At 43.4% G+C, this 14,928-nt stretch overlaps 1 protein-coding gene and 1 long non-coding RNA gene across 2 annotated transcripts in view; one reads left to right on the top strand and one right to left on the bottom strand.

Annotated features, from left to right (window-relative positions):
• Positions 1–14,928, bottom strand: part of TNR (tenascin R) — a 440,410-nt gene that overhangs the window by 92,446 nt on the left and 333,036 nt on the right. The window lies entirely within an intron of this gene.
• The window catches only part of LOC103789338 (uncharacterized), a 76,412-nt gene continuing 61,961 nt past the window's right edge, over positions 478–14,928 (top strand). The window contains exons 1-4 of the long non-coding RNA XR_013529497.1: positions 478–757; positions 2,145–2,252; positions 5,990–6,066; positions 6,519–6,775. This is a non-coding gene — a long non-coding RNA (uncharacterized LOC103789338). The remainder of the gene's footprint in view (positions 758–2,144; positions 2,253–5,989; positions 6,067–6,518; positions 6,776–14,928) is intronic.

Here is a 14,928-nt window from a genome sequence, read left to right as displayed (position 1 = left end):
AGAAGCAGGATGCCATGGTCTGAATGTTTGGGTTCCCCCAGAATTCATGTACTGAAATTCCCAAAGGGATGGCATTAGGAGGTAGGGGCTTTGGGAGGTGATTAGGTCATGATGGCAAAACCCTCATGGATGGGATTAGTGCCCTTTTAAAACTCTAGAGAGGGTTGGGCATAGTTTCTCACGCCTGTAATTCAGACACTTTGGGAGGCCAAGGCAGTTGGATTGCTTTAGCCCAGGAGTTTGAGACCAGCCTGGGCAACATGTCGAAACCATGTATCTACAAAAAATACAAAAATTAGCCATGCGTGGTAGTGTGCGTCTGTAGTCTCAGCTACTTGGGAGGCTGAGGTGGGAGGGTTGCTTGAGGCTGCAGTGAGCTGAGATTGTGCCACTACACTCCGTCCTGGGTGACAGAGTAAGATCCTGTCTCAAAATAAAAGAGAGATAAGGATTCTCCTTGCCTCTTTTACATGCGAGGACACAGCTAGAAGGTGCCATCTAAGAACCAAAGAGTGAGGCTTCACCAGACTCTGAATTTGCCAGCACCTTGACCTGGGACTTCCCAGCTTCTAGAATGGTGAGAAATGAATTTCTTTTGTTCATAAACCACCCAGTCCATGGTATTTTCTTTTAGCAGCCCAAGTGAACTAAGGGGAAACGGAGGGAAAAATAGAGAAAGAAGAATAAGAAGAGAAGGCAGAGAAGAAAAAACAATGGAAGAGTGCCAGGCTGATGGAGAAACAGATGAGTTCCACAGGTAGAGTGGGAAAATATCAACCTGAGGGATAGATAACACACGCAGGGCTCAATGATACACTAATGGTGGTGAGCAAGACAGATGGTTAATGACCCTACAAATGGGAGTGCAAGAGAGTTGCAGTAATTCGATAGATTGATACTTAAGAGATCCATGCGGTTCCATTGATTCATTTCCTTCACGCCAGCTTCCTTATCAATATAATTATCATGGCCAGCACCAGAGGTGTCTCCGGGTAATTTGTAAGAGGTGGATAACAGGATCTTCCTCAAGGCTGATTTAGTGCCTTGTTAATGAGGTGCTCACTCCCCTCCAGGGAGGCCTGCAGGGAGGGACTTGGGTCACCCAGGTTGGCTGAGGCTTGTGTCCCATCTAAAGTTGTTTTTCTTTTCCTTTCCTCCCCTGCATGACCTCCTGTTACTTTTGCAGGACTGGGAGGAAGGACTGGGAGGGTGAGGAGGAAAAGAAGTAGCCAGAAGGTACCCACATGCCTCTGAGCACTTTTCTTTTCTTTTTTTCTTTTTTCCGGAGTCAAAACGGAATGGAAAAGACCACCATGAGGCAGAGGGGCCTCAGGGAAAAAAAAAGCGGGTATAGGAGGGAGAATGAAGTGAGTGTGAAGGTTGTTGGGTAGGGAAGGAGAAGTGACCTCCCAGGGGCTGGGTGGCTGGTGCTGTATTTGGATTTTCCAGCTTCTGCCATTCATGGTCCCCACTCTGTCCTTAGGGGTGATTTATAAACCAGAACTATGTCTGTGGAAAATGACACTCCTTTTGTGTGCTTTTTTTTTTCTTAGTTAGAATTCGTTTAAAAATAGTTTCCTCCCTGCCGTTGGGATGCTCTGTCACTTGGAGAAAGAGGGTAATTATGAAAGACGAGGGTGTAATGTGATTACAGCCAGCCCCATTGTGTCAGTGGAGGCAGCACAGGGCTGCTGGGAGAACTCGGAGCCAGCTCCTCTCCATCAGCGCTAGGCCTTTATTGGGCTTGTCAGATTTCTGAAAAGAACCTGAGGGCAGAAAACTCCCAGCAGACAGGACTCCATGGCTGGCCCAAAGCTATCAACAAGGACATGGAATGGTGTAGGAGGATGTGCTGGGCCAGCCTGGATGCTGCCTTCCACCAGGCCTGGCTGCTCCACGCCCCTGACCATGTGCTCCTTGATGTATCCCCATGTGGGAATCTGTAGGAAGGGTCTTTGGTTCAGAACCTAATGGATCCACACTCATTTTTCAGCACAGGCTGTCAGCCCAGTGTGTTTGTGGCTTCATGTCAGTGTGGATTAGGAGAAACCTCAGTGGCTGGTTTATGGGACCCGGCTTCTAGTCTTTTCCTCTGATTCTGCCTTGTACTATCTGGGAGAACTCTAACTGACATTACCTTTCAGGGAGATTCCTTCTTCATCTGGAAAATGGGATCTTGAGTATCAATCAAGGGAATGATACCAAGGGAGTAACGAAAATGTCATGATCAGAAGTGAAGATTGGAAGTGAAGGTGAGGTCAGCCAAGTTGGAATTCCACTTTACAATATAACTGGCAAGGCTGGGCAAATCTTACTGCTGGGGATCAGGGGGCACCTACTCCTTTTTAGGTAGCTGTTAATAGGAAAGTCTGTCTTGTAACTTTAACGCTAAAATTTTATGATGTATGAACTAGGTTTCCCTATGATAAATAGAACCTAATTTAAGTCAGAATTTATTTGATTTTTATAGGCTACAGAGAATTCTTAACATTTGTAAAGCCTCTGACAATTATATACATATATATATATATATATGTATTTAATTGTCATACACACATATACAAATACACACATACACACATAAACATGTTGTATATGATTCCATTTAATCCTCACAAGAATTGATGAGATTATTCCCATTTTATAGATGAGGATATGGGAATGATTTGCCCAGTGACACAGTAAGCTAGAACCAAACTAAATCTTGCATCATTATTTCCAGGCTCTCGGTTCAGTAGTAGACACCGTAGCCTCCCTTCAGCAGCTGCCTCTATACTTAGAAAGTAGGTAGGATATAAAAAATGAATTTCTAATTAATCTACAACATTTTGGTCAGAAATTCTTCCAAGCACCTGACCTCTTCCTATCTTTAATGTCTATTTTTCATCTGTTTCTTGTGCTTGGAGAACAGCATGTTACCATTCACTGTTCAATTATTCTTCTTCAAGAGTCATATTACCTTTCATCTTTTTCTCTACATTTAATACAACTGCAAAGAAAGTTTCTTTGTAAGAAAGATTGCCAGTCAGACTGTAGCCCAAGTTGATGGTTTCTGTTTCCTGCCCATGCCCCTTTAAAACAGATTGAGAAATTGGTTTGAAATATAAGAAGTGGTCTCTTCCCTCATGAGGCTTATTATCTAGTTGAGAAGACTAGGTTAATACACATGAAACTAAAGAGCAAGGCAAGCCAGTGCATGTTTATGTACTGAATTAACATCACTCATTTTAAATTAGTGTTTTAAAGGTGAGCAGAGATGAGCATGGGATATGTGACTGGACAGATGGTATCTGGGTCCAGATGGAGAGGATGTTGGGTGGAGAGGAGTTGTAGGCAGTGGATGGGAGGTGGGCGGCAAAGGGTATAGAATCAGCAGAGTTTACTGGAGCCCCAAGGCCCAATGATAGGAAGTCTGGATGCTGAAGTGACCGCCTTCAGTTTTCATGAAGTTTTAAAGTTGATTAAAACTGAAAATAATACATACATATTGGTGTGTTCCTGTTAGATAAGGGGCTGGTCACAATTAGCATTTTAGCAGATGGACCACTGGACATGAAGCTCTGGAAACACTGCTAATATGTGCTTAGAACTTCAAATTAATTATAACTGTAAATGTAGAAACTGCTTTTTTTTAGAACATTGAAACCCTTTAGAAACAAATCTTAGGAATAGTCACCTTTGAAAATTATACTCATCCACATCCAGAATACCAGATAAATCCATCTGCCCTAAAAATATTAAATGACAGATTCAAATATCAAATTCATATTGTTTCCAATTATATGGCATAACTATATTGGAGTTGATCCTCCCGGCAGGAAGCAAATAATTGCTTTCATATATTGGCTATCCATTTCTTCAGATTACTTGTGTGCTGGAAGTAGCAACTTATTAAAGTTCAGCTCTAGTAGTCTAAAGGAGTTATTTACTTCATTGTGTGCATTATGTCTTTTAGAGCATGAAATAGCACTGCCCTGACCCAAAGACTACAAGCAGGTGAATTATACCTTCTAGTGCATGAAATAACATTATTATTTTCTACCTGAAATTTGAGGAAGCTCTGAGAGTACTGGTATATGGAGCACAACCTGCTTAATTAAATTCAGTTACACACTGACTGCATGCCAGGAAGGGGCTAGGTTCCATTCCAGATGTTCACGTCAGGCTAGAGAAGTCTCAGGCAACTCCCTGTGTAACTGGGAAAAAGGAATTCATATAACAAGAATAAATAGTAGGCCATGAGAGTACCGTCTCAGAGGTATGGGAAATTCTTCTGGGAGCCCAGCAGAAGGAAGCATTTTAACTGCAAGACTTCTCTAGAGAAAGACTAATGGAAAAGATAGCTTTTTTTTTTTTAATTTCTTATTGCATTTTAGGTTTTGGGGTACATGTGCAGAACATGCAAGACAGTTGCATAGGTAGCTTTTAAGCTGGGTCTTGGAGAATGAGAAAGATTCTGAAAGGAGGAGGCAATGGAAAAGGCAGTTGAAGTGGAGTAGAGAATGAGGGGAGTCATGTTTGCAGAAGGGCTTGGTTCCTGGGATAGTACAACGTAGGGGTGTGTTCATGGATGAAACATGTTAAGAAGATGGCAGAGCCGTGATTGACATTGTTAGAAATTTGCTTTGTATCTATGGGCTTGTTGAGCCAGCACTGTTTTCAAAGCAGGGCGTAACACGATTAAGAAACCCTTTGACAGCTGCAGTTGCAATTGGCCCCAAAGATGAATTTCAACCTGAAAAACATAAAAGACTTTTTTCTTATTGCTTATCTTATTTTGCAGTTATTTAGTCAGTAAGGCTCAGATTAGCCTTCCCTATTACTTTAGAGAGTGGTTTTTCAGGGTACATAATTTCTTAAATTCCTTTTGTCTCACTTTCTTGACAAAAGCAGTTTGCTCTCCATTAAGTTATACTGCATCATCTTTGTTCATTATTGTTAAAAGGGGGAGCCAATGGAATTCAAATGTTCTTTTATTAACTGCTAAATTTAGGATATATATTATAAAATATTGGACTTTTAAATGTGTTCAATCTGAATAAAGACAAGAATTGACCATTTAGCTACATGCAGCTGCCTTTCTGACAGCATAAGAATACAGATGGCACTGAGTGGGCTCTGAGAGACGCTGATAAACAGAGCATGTTTTGAGGGGTTCCCAAAGTTTCTGTGGGATCCACATAGGTTATAAAAAATCCCACTAAGAGGATGCAGGATGTTTCAGGGGTTTGGGATTTATGTCTGAAATAACTTGTGCATGGTGTCCAGTTCCCTTTTACTGCAATTCTTCCTCAGCAGTGTCCCTTTCTCCCCAGCCTTTGCGGCGCACTGCTGTGCGGGACTCCTTCTCTTGGCACACACACTCTTTGGAACTCTTCATTTGCCCCTCCAGACCTTCATTCCATCCTTCTCAGCCCTGATCTCTTTCCCGGGAGGCTCTCTTGCCTTGGAGCTTCCCATTCTGCCAAAGGGGAGCCTCACCCAGAGAGCTGCGGTCTGGAGGAGAGTCAGGTCCTCACTGCCTCTCTGGAAGCTGCCTGGGGCTGGCTGTGCCCCTTGGCTGAAGGGCACTGCTTGCTTCTCTCAAGGTGACCTTCTCTGTACCACTGAGCAGACTCTAGTTCCAGGTTTTGGTAACCTCTCACCCACTCCTCTCACCTCTTTGGGGGCTGAAGAATGGTAATGGCTCAATTTCAACTAGCCCAGACCACAGTTCCCTTACTGACCAACCCGTGGCTGTCCAGTGCCTGTCCCTGCAGGTGCCCACAGGAACCTGACTTCCTGGAGGGGCTGTTGACTCCAGATGTTTCTTCCTGTCCTCAAGTCTGTTTAAAACTTACCTTCCTCTGTGACTCATTACCTCAGTAGTCAAATGCCAAAGTGATACAAGATACAGTATTGGCAATAAATTAATGCCTTCTGAAAACCTCTTTGGAAACAGGTAAGACTTAAGCCATAAATAACAGTGACATTTTCATTTTAACAACAGCCTTCAACTAACCTAACAGTGGACATGGTTCGGCGTGGCTTCATGTTGTAGCAGAGAAGATTTATCGCCTGTAAAAGGTTTCAACATTTTTTCTCACATTGATCTTCCTACCTTTCCCCTTTTGAAAAGCACTAAAATGAGTCAGAAAAACAGAACACTTGGTATTTGCAGAGCTCATTTGAGTTTTCAGGGTGCTTTTGTAAACATCTCAATTGATTCCAATTCCGTAAAGCATGTAAAGTGGGTGTATTGCTCCACTTTACAGATGAGTAAACTAAGGCTCAATCCTATGGATAACAAGCCATAAAGTTGGTAGTAAAGAAGTGCTCTCAGGGTAATGTATACTATCTCTGAAAAATTCACAAGGTAAAAAGGAATCCAGCTCACTTCTTTAGTTTGTTTTTCTCATAGGAAAGTTGGAAAAATACAGTGACATTTTAAAATATAATAGAATTGCAGGTTTATTTAATTATTTATCTTTATTTCTCAGGAAGAATATGTTCTCTGACTTTTTTTTTTTTTTTTCAAGTTCCAGCCTTGTACTTTCTCTACTCTCTGGACACTTACAGTTGCTTTAGCGAGCAGCTCACCGAGGTGAGGGTGTGGGAGCGCACCAGCATTGACTTCAAGCAGCAGAGCTGGACATGGGTTGAGTCTGCAGCTGAGAGCCAGACTAGATTGAGTGAAGCCAAAGCCAGTCATTGCAGAGGGAGGCCTTGCTGTTTCTCTCTATGGATTTATTCAGCCATCCTCCTCCTCCAGGACTGGATCACCAGGCCCCAAGAGGTATTGCTATTTCCCTAGCAACAACTTAAAACTTGATTGTTTCCTTGCAGTTCTTAATAGGAAAACCTATTTCGTTGATCCTAGTTTGCATTATCAAACAGGATTGCTGCAGGGAAAACATTATAAAAGTATTCCCCCTGCTGAGCAAGACACTAGCTCCGTTCACTAAATAGAAACCCTGAAGCAGGTGAGCTATTGCCCAGAAGAATGGTTCTGATCATTTTCCATGTCATACTCACCAGAGGTTGTTAGAAGATAATTACGAGCTAGGCAGTGATGTGTCTTTCTACCACTGGAATATTGTACCTTCTTTAGTCTATACCCACAAAGGTGTCTAGAATGATACAAACTTCTGATCTGTAAAAGGAGTCCACAGTATCGAGTCAACCAGGAATATTTATTGCCTTTCTCCAAAATGACGAGATCTCTGGGTTCTTCCTAGATGACCAAAAACATGGGACTGGTGGCTGGGTTTACCCAAACCAGCTGCATTTGATTGGGAAGGGAAAATCCCACCACCTTCAGGCTAAGCTGATCAGATATGACATGTGTCCTGGAACTTGTGCATTCTGCCCCCTCCCAATAAGCATGCAGGATTGTACTGTGAAGGAAAGGAAAGGAAGGGCTTTCTTAGACTGATATGTACATCGTCCAGGCACATGCCAATCAGTCCTCTAAGGGCTTTATACATTACCTCATTTCATCCTCCCTGCAGTCATACAGACTATCATTACTGTCCCATTTTACAGATGCAGAAATGAAATTGAGGCAGAGTGGTTAAGTGACTTGTCTAAAAGTCACAAAGCCTTTAAGTGAGGGCACCAAGATTCAAAGTTAGGCAGCCTGATTCCATAGTCTTTGAATGTCAAGAGCTATGTGCAGTTGATTGGGAAGCCTTCTTATGAGAAAGAATTTGTGACAATCATCTCCCTCTCTGAGCTCCAACAGAACTTGTTTATATACTTATCACAATAGTTATCTGCAGAGCTGTTTCTTTCCCCCCTCGAGGGTCCCTAGAGGGCAGAGTCTACAATCTAGTTATCTTTTATTGCAGCATTCAGCATAAAGCCCAAGCCCGAAGTCTGTCTCTCTCTAAATACATATACCCACACATGTGATGTGGTTCCAGCCATCCTTACCTACCCAGGTGTCCTGCATATTTCCATGAATTGGTCTTTCCTGCTTCCAAAGTTTCCAGAATTTTTCTCTCTGCAGTGCTGTTTGGGAGAACTGCTGCTAGTAGTGTGTGGGGTGGCCCCAGAGGGCTGGGACCCACTATCATGCTAGCCATCGGCACAGTTTATTGTTCGGGTGACAGCTGTCCTGCCTACCCACTTTGCAGCCTCTCTCACTGATAGCTCCAGGATTATAGGTCTTCCTCCGCCCCAGTTTCTCTTGATTACAGCTGCCTATTACATTGTTTCTCATTATCGACCTTGGTACCTGTCAGACCATCCATACCCTCTAATTGTCTTTTCCTGCCACATGTCCTTCTTCACTGAGAAGCTGGCTTCCCAGATTACACAGTCCTTTTCAGTCTCTCAGACGCACTTGCTTCTCAGAAATGGAGTGATCTTTGGCCTTCTTTGCCCTTGGACTTGATGAAGTGGTTGGCTGTGAGCTGGGTCATAGGTGCTCCCTTCCAGGGGTCTTCGCCAGGGAAATTCTAGAGAGGGGTCATTGCCTGGTGAGCAGGCCATCTACTTTGGAGACACAACGCCTATCTGTCTCTCATGCCACTTCCATTCATGGGCTTTATGAGCTTGAGCAAGTCTTGTGACTGCTCCGTCTCAGTTTTCAGATCTGTGAAGTAAGGACTATTTATAGTGAGAATGAAGTATATGCAAAAACATTTCATAAGCTACAAAGTGGCGCATAATTGATGGGAAGGCATCAGCATTGTTAACACATCAGACATAAAGAAGCACACAGTGTTCATTTCTTCATGGGCCAGAGGTTCATAATGGGCCATCCAGCTGTGGGGTCATCTTTCCTCCTCCATTTTCCTCAGCTTCAGCCTTAGCGGGGGTGCAAAGGGGAGGGTGCATCATCACTGGGTGCTGAATTAATTGCTGAATTGAGCAGAATTGAGGGTGCTCGGGTGACTCTGAGTGGCAAATCCCATGGTGGCATTTGTTATGCATCTTCTCAACCCAGGGTATAGATGAAGATCATTGCTTCATGCAGATAATCAGTAACTCTCAGGGAATGGTCAACACTACTTTCCAGAGTGGGGCTGACTAGGACGTGAATTGAGACCTCAATCCCCTAGGAACTGTGAGGATTCCTAAATTATTCCTTGGTTGTTCCTGTGCTGTGTGGTCCCTGAAACTGGGCCCTAAGAAACCAGAGAGGAACCAGGGTTTGGAACAATTCACTTGGATATAGCAGCTGGACCTGAGGCTTCAGAGGCAAGCATCATGGTTCAAGGTCAGGGCAGACTGGCCTGAGCTGGGCTGGAGCATGCAGCTGGGGGGACTAGGGTGGATAAAGCCACATAAGAGGGTGCAGCCAGGGTCAGCTGAAACTTGCATAGCTGGATTAGCACCACTAGGGTCAGAGGCAGAAGGAGAGGAGGCATTTAACAGAACCAGATGTGAATCCCACAAGTTCCAGGGGTCTGGATGTGAGTATACCACCCAAAATCTGTGGGCCTTGAGGGTTAGTCTCCCTGCACCAATGGCCTAAAGCTAAATTAGTAAGTCTATATTGAAACAAAAGCCTTTTTTTTCTGATTCGAAAATCAATACGTATTTATTATAGAATAACTAGAACATACAGATTGTATTTTTAATTACTGATTTTGGTGGGATTTTTTTTTCCATTTAAAAAATCTGTATTACCATAATTGAGATTGCATCCTATTCAGAATGAATACTTTAAACCAACAAGTTCCTCGGTCTTGTTGTTTCGGGGGAAGCACTGCCCAGTGACTCTGCCCGAATTCAAACAGGCCCGGAAGGCAAGTCTAAGGTTGACTTGGATCTGGATGGGAAGCTGGGCTGCCTTGTCAAGCAGGTCAGACACGTCCAGGCAGTGGTGGGAGCTGGGCAGTTCCCAAAAAGGGAACAGCTTTTGTATTTTCCCCTCCGCCCTGGCACCGAGCACATATCTCTGTCAGTGGCGAAGCCTTGGTAAGTGTTGACAGGGTGACCAGCTTCCTCTCCATTAACGGGTGTTCGGAATTGTGTCTGAACCCCACAGCTGTTGTAGGGGGCATTTTGTTTGGTCCTAATCAGAATAATGAACCCTAACTCTGTGGTTTCTGACCAATCTGAATAGCAGGGCCCTTGGGCCTGAGGACCTGAAGCTCTGGGGAAGAGAAAAGTCAGCAAGGATGGGAGTGACTGGACTGGAGACCGAGCAGACAGTCTACATGGGGATGCAGAACGCCTGCTTCCCATTCTCCACCCAGCACCGGCTAGTTGCCGCCAGGGTAGCTGAAGCTTCAAAGGCAGCTGGAAGGGACAGTGGCCAAGTGTGAATGGAGTACAGTAACCACTGGCTTCTGTCTGGAGCACGTGCTCAGAAAGAGCTTCAGTTACTTGGAAACTAAGCAAGAAATATCAAGCTGAAGAACCTGGAGGGTGACTTAAGCCAGAGGGTTCTAGGAATGTTGCATCTGTCAGCAGACCTGGGGGGCCAGGGGAGGATGGGTTCTTGCCATCCAGAGAGATTCTGGGAGTAATTCTCACTCCAAGCACTACAAGCAGACCTCAGGCCTGAGATTTGTAGATGTTATTTTGGGTTTTTGAAACCATGGTCGAAGAGACCTTATATTGAGAATACTTGAAGTAGGAGACAAGATGGTGCCAAAGGTGTGGAGCTTGGGAATCATACAGCTTTGGAATCTAGTCTGAGTGTACTGGCTCTGCCACTGTGTGCAAGCAATGTCTTTTCTCTGAGCCTCAGTTTTCTCATCTGTAACATGGAAATACTTAATAATGACATTGATCCCATAGGGTGGTTTTAAGAGTTTAATACATAATATATATTAAGTATTTAATATACAGCCTAGCACAAAATAAGCGCTCTAAAAAGAGCATTGACTGATAGTGTTTTCTGAGGTGCCACGTGGAACACAAGCTGAATGAGCTCTTACCATCATGGATGTTTTGATGTGACTCTCCTGGGTAATTTACGAGCATGGGATGGAATTGGTGTTTATAAAAATCTGTGACATCAGTTTCTGGAGCAGTGTCCCCTGAAGCTGTGAAAATGGCCTTCACTGATCACTACTGAGCAGGGTAAAACTGCATCTGGGAGCAGTGGGATCTCTTTGCACCCTTTCCCCCCATACACTGCACACTGTCACTGTACCTGAATTTGCAGAGTAGCATTTTTTTCAACATTTTCATAGACTGGGCCTGGGGACATAGGGTCCATCATGCCCTTCTTCTCTCAGCAGTGAGTAAGGTAAAAAACAATGCTGAGAGTTCCAGGGCATTATTGGGGTTAAACAGCTATCACAATGCAGGAAGCCATAACTACCATGGTGTCTACAGCCTTGCATCATTGGGATCAGGTCAGGACTACTGCCCTGGGTGAGCCTCAGTCTCTGCCACCTATAAGGCCAGCGTTCTTTACACCATGGCTTGCCTCTCTGCTGTTGTTGGGTCCTAAATCAACCTAGAGCTGGGCCTTTGGCTGCCAGAGGAAGCTGTAACGGGAGCCTGCTGAGGTCAGGGAGACTCAGCCTCCAGTAGAGTGCAGCATTTGTATTCTTCTAATTTAGTTACCTCAAGGGATGAAGGGTTTGGAGTGGTAGATTCCCGGAGTAGTCTGGAGAAGACACTTTTCTGGCCACACAAGGATGTGCTGAAGGAAGAAGCACATCTCTATGGATAATATTAGCAACATGGGGTGAGGTCTAATTGGCCTTTGAGGGGTGTTGCTTCTTGCTCCTGGGATACTAGGATACTGTGTTTGCTCCCCTGCCTGCATCTACCAGGGCCGCAGTAGCCACTGGGATTCATGGTTGGTGCTGTCACTGCTTCCCATGCCAGCCTCTGCACTCTTATGACTCACAGGGCTGGCTGAGGAGGCAGTGTAGCTGACCTTCTCTCCTCTACTGCAACCTCAGGAGAGCATGCAGAGTTTCCACAGGCAGAACTTGAAAGTGACAGCACTGACCTGATGCATCTCTGAATGTCCCCTGTCAGATACAAATCATAGCCTTTGTTGTTCATGCCAGGACACTGTGGCTCGAGGAAGTCCTGTCTCATCATGGCCAATTTAGAAAAGGGATGTTCAAGCACTTCTACTCTATTGACCATAAAAATGCATTTTACTTTGTAACCTAATACCTAATACAGCTATAATTATTGTCTAATATGTGTGCGCGCGCGTGTGTATAGACATATGTATGTGTGTATATGAAACCAGAGTTTCACAAAAGAGTATTTACCTTTACTAAATGCCATGCATTCTAGAATCTTCTGATCCCTAATCAGACACGTTGTCCATTGCACCACTGGCCTGCACAATGCCATGCATTCTAATCTACTTTATTTGTTCTATTCGTCTTTAAAAAAAACACAAGTTGTAACCCACTAAATAGGTTTTGTGATCCACAACTCACCAATCATTGCTACAGAGCAGCACTGTCCAATGACCATACAGTACAAGCCACTGAGTGTGAGCCATGTATGTAATTTTAAATTCTCTAGTAGCTGCACTAAGGAGGTGAAAGTAAGCAGATAAAATAGATTTTGACCATATATTTTATATTGCCAAAATATCTTTATATAGCTAAAATATTATGTTGACATGGAATCCTTATAAAAATTATGAGTGATGTATTTTGCTTTTTTTATACTGTTTGAAATATGGCATATATTCTTACACTCATAACAGAATTAGGTGTGTTTCAGTGCCCAGTGGTTCCATGTGGCTGGTGGCCACAGTGTTGGGCAGGGCAGCTTTAGAAGCTAGTTCAGGAAGAAGAAGCAAGAGTTTCTTACAGTCTTTACAGGTGTATGAGGTACTGGCAGCATGTTTCCTCCCCTCCCTTCCTCCCTCCATCCATCCCCCCTCCCCCCCCCTCCCCCCCTCCCCCCCTTCCTTCCTTCCTTCCTTCCTTCCTTCCTTCCTTCCTTCCTTCCTTCCTTCCTTTCCTCCCTCCCTCCCTCCCTCCGTCCCACTCTCTGTCCCTCCATCATTCTTCCCTTCCTCCCTCCCTCCCTTCCTTCCTCCCTTCCTCCCTCCCTCCCTTCCTTCCTCCCTTCCTCCCTTCCTTCCTTCCTTCCTTCTCAATTTCCAAGGCACTTCTGCCCCAGCAACAAAAAATGCAATACAGCAGAATGGATTTGGGATTGGTGTCTGGATTTTTACATAAAAATTCTATCTTTTTTGTAACTTTGGGAAACAGTTGAGGGGAAAGTTAAGAAGACAGGCATTCTGCTTCTTTAAGTAACCTAAAGATGTGTAAGTTAGTGAATTCAGCAAACAATTATTGAGTAGCTATTGTGCATCAACAGTAAACCAGTGCCTTGACATCTAAGGGATTTGGGGGAGAACTTTTTCATCAGAACTAGAAGCAAATTTGGTTAGGGTTTGTCGCTCTTTGTCCGTAATGGTCTTACTTTTTAATTCTTGCTCCATTAGAGGCTGGGTATCCCTGTATGCCTACTGCTGACCAGCATGTCCTGCTCATGGTATAAGTCTGGTGAGACGTGGCTGAGGGAACAGATGTAAACTCTGGCTGTGTTTCAAATCCTGCTAAGTTTATTATTGTTAATGATGACAGGACTTGCAGCTGACATTCACGTAAGGCTTTAAAACTAAAACTTGCTTTAAAACATATCATCTAATTTAATTTTCCAAGCAACCCTGGAAGTCGAAGTTATTGTCATCTTCATATTATATATGAGGAAATTAAGGCTTAGGGATGCTAAGTAAATTGTTCAAGATTACACATTTGTTCAAACCAACATATGTTTTTTGAGCACCTATCTGGCATAATATTGTATGTTAGCCATATAACATGGAGTAAAGTTTCCGCTATTGGTTGAATTCAGACTCAAATGCAAATCCCTTTAGTTTGAATTTCAAGCCTTTTCCCCCATGCTGCATGAATCTCATTTCATGTAAGTGGAAATGCTCACCAGCTACTCTTAGTTTATTCCTGGTTTGACTTGACTCGTCTGTCTGTCATCTATCATCACTTACTTAATCAGTCGCACAGGGATAGAGTCTGTCCTGTTTTCTTCATTTAGGGACTCCCTTTAAGCTCATTTGGGACTTGAAAAACTAGGCAGTCTTCCCTTGGGTTTTGAGTCTTCTAATTATACATTTGGTCCAAATAACGCAGAAATCTGAGGCCAGGATTTAAGAGTCTCATCCTTCAATTTTATAGCTCAGTCCTCAGAAGGATGTATTCATGGTGCTCTAGAACATCCTGTGATATGAGTTGTGATGAGAAGCTAAGCAAAGGGAGAAAAGAGTATCTGTGGGGAATTCCTTGTATCAAATAAATTAAAGAATCATATAATTAAACAGCACGAGATTTCTTTACAGAAAAATTTTTCAGAACCTTTAACATGCAAACATGATTTGTGAATCATTAAGATATAGATGTATATATACGTAAATATAGATTTAGAATTGATATATAGATAAAGATACAGATGATATAGATAAATATAGGAACAGGAAGCAGCATCAAGTGGTAGTGGAAAGAACAGATTCTAAATCTGGACTGCCAGAGTGAATCCTGACTCCAGCAGTTGCTCTCTTGTTTCAGTTTCCTCATCTGTGAAACAGACAAAATAGAGCTGTGAGGATTAATTTAATACGTGCAAAGCATTTAGAACAGAACCTACAGTATGATCAGTGCTCAGTAACTACCAGATGAAAATATTAGCTGTCTGGCTGAATTTGGCATGCAGAGAATCCTGACTGTAAGACCAAAGGGCCTTCTTTTAAATAGCATCTTATGAGATTAACATTATCTGAAACACTATTTGTGATGTGCTTCCCAAGGATGTAGAGCACAGGTTGAACTAGATGGAGAAACTGGGTAGGGTCTGGAATATGGAAGAAGAGTTTTGTATAATGTCACTGATGGAGGAAAGATGTTTTCTCTGGAAGAATTTGATCCTTGCCATTGTAGTCTCATTGCCGAGAAGGCACAGTTTGGTAGCCCAAAAGCC

The sequence above is a fragment of the Callithrix jacchus genome, chromosome 18 (genome assembly GCF_049354715.1).
Source record: "Callithrix jacchus isolate 240 chromosome 18, calJac240_pri, whole genome shotgun sequence".
NCBI classification, from domain to species: domain Eukaryota; kingdom Metazoa; phylum Chordata; class Mammalia; order Primates; family Cebidae; genus Callithrix; species Callithrix jacchus.
The sequence above is the reverse complement of the archived record's forward strand: the minus strand, read 5'-3'. Positions and strand labels throughout refer to the sequence as shown.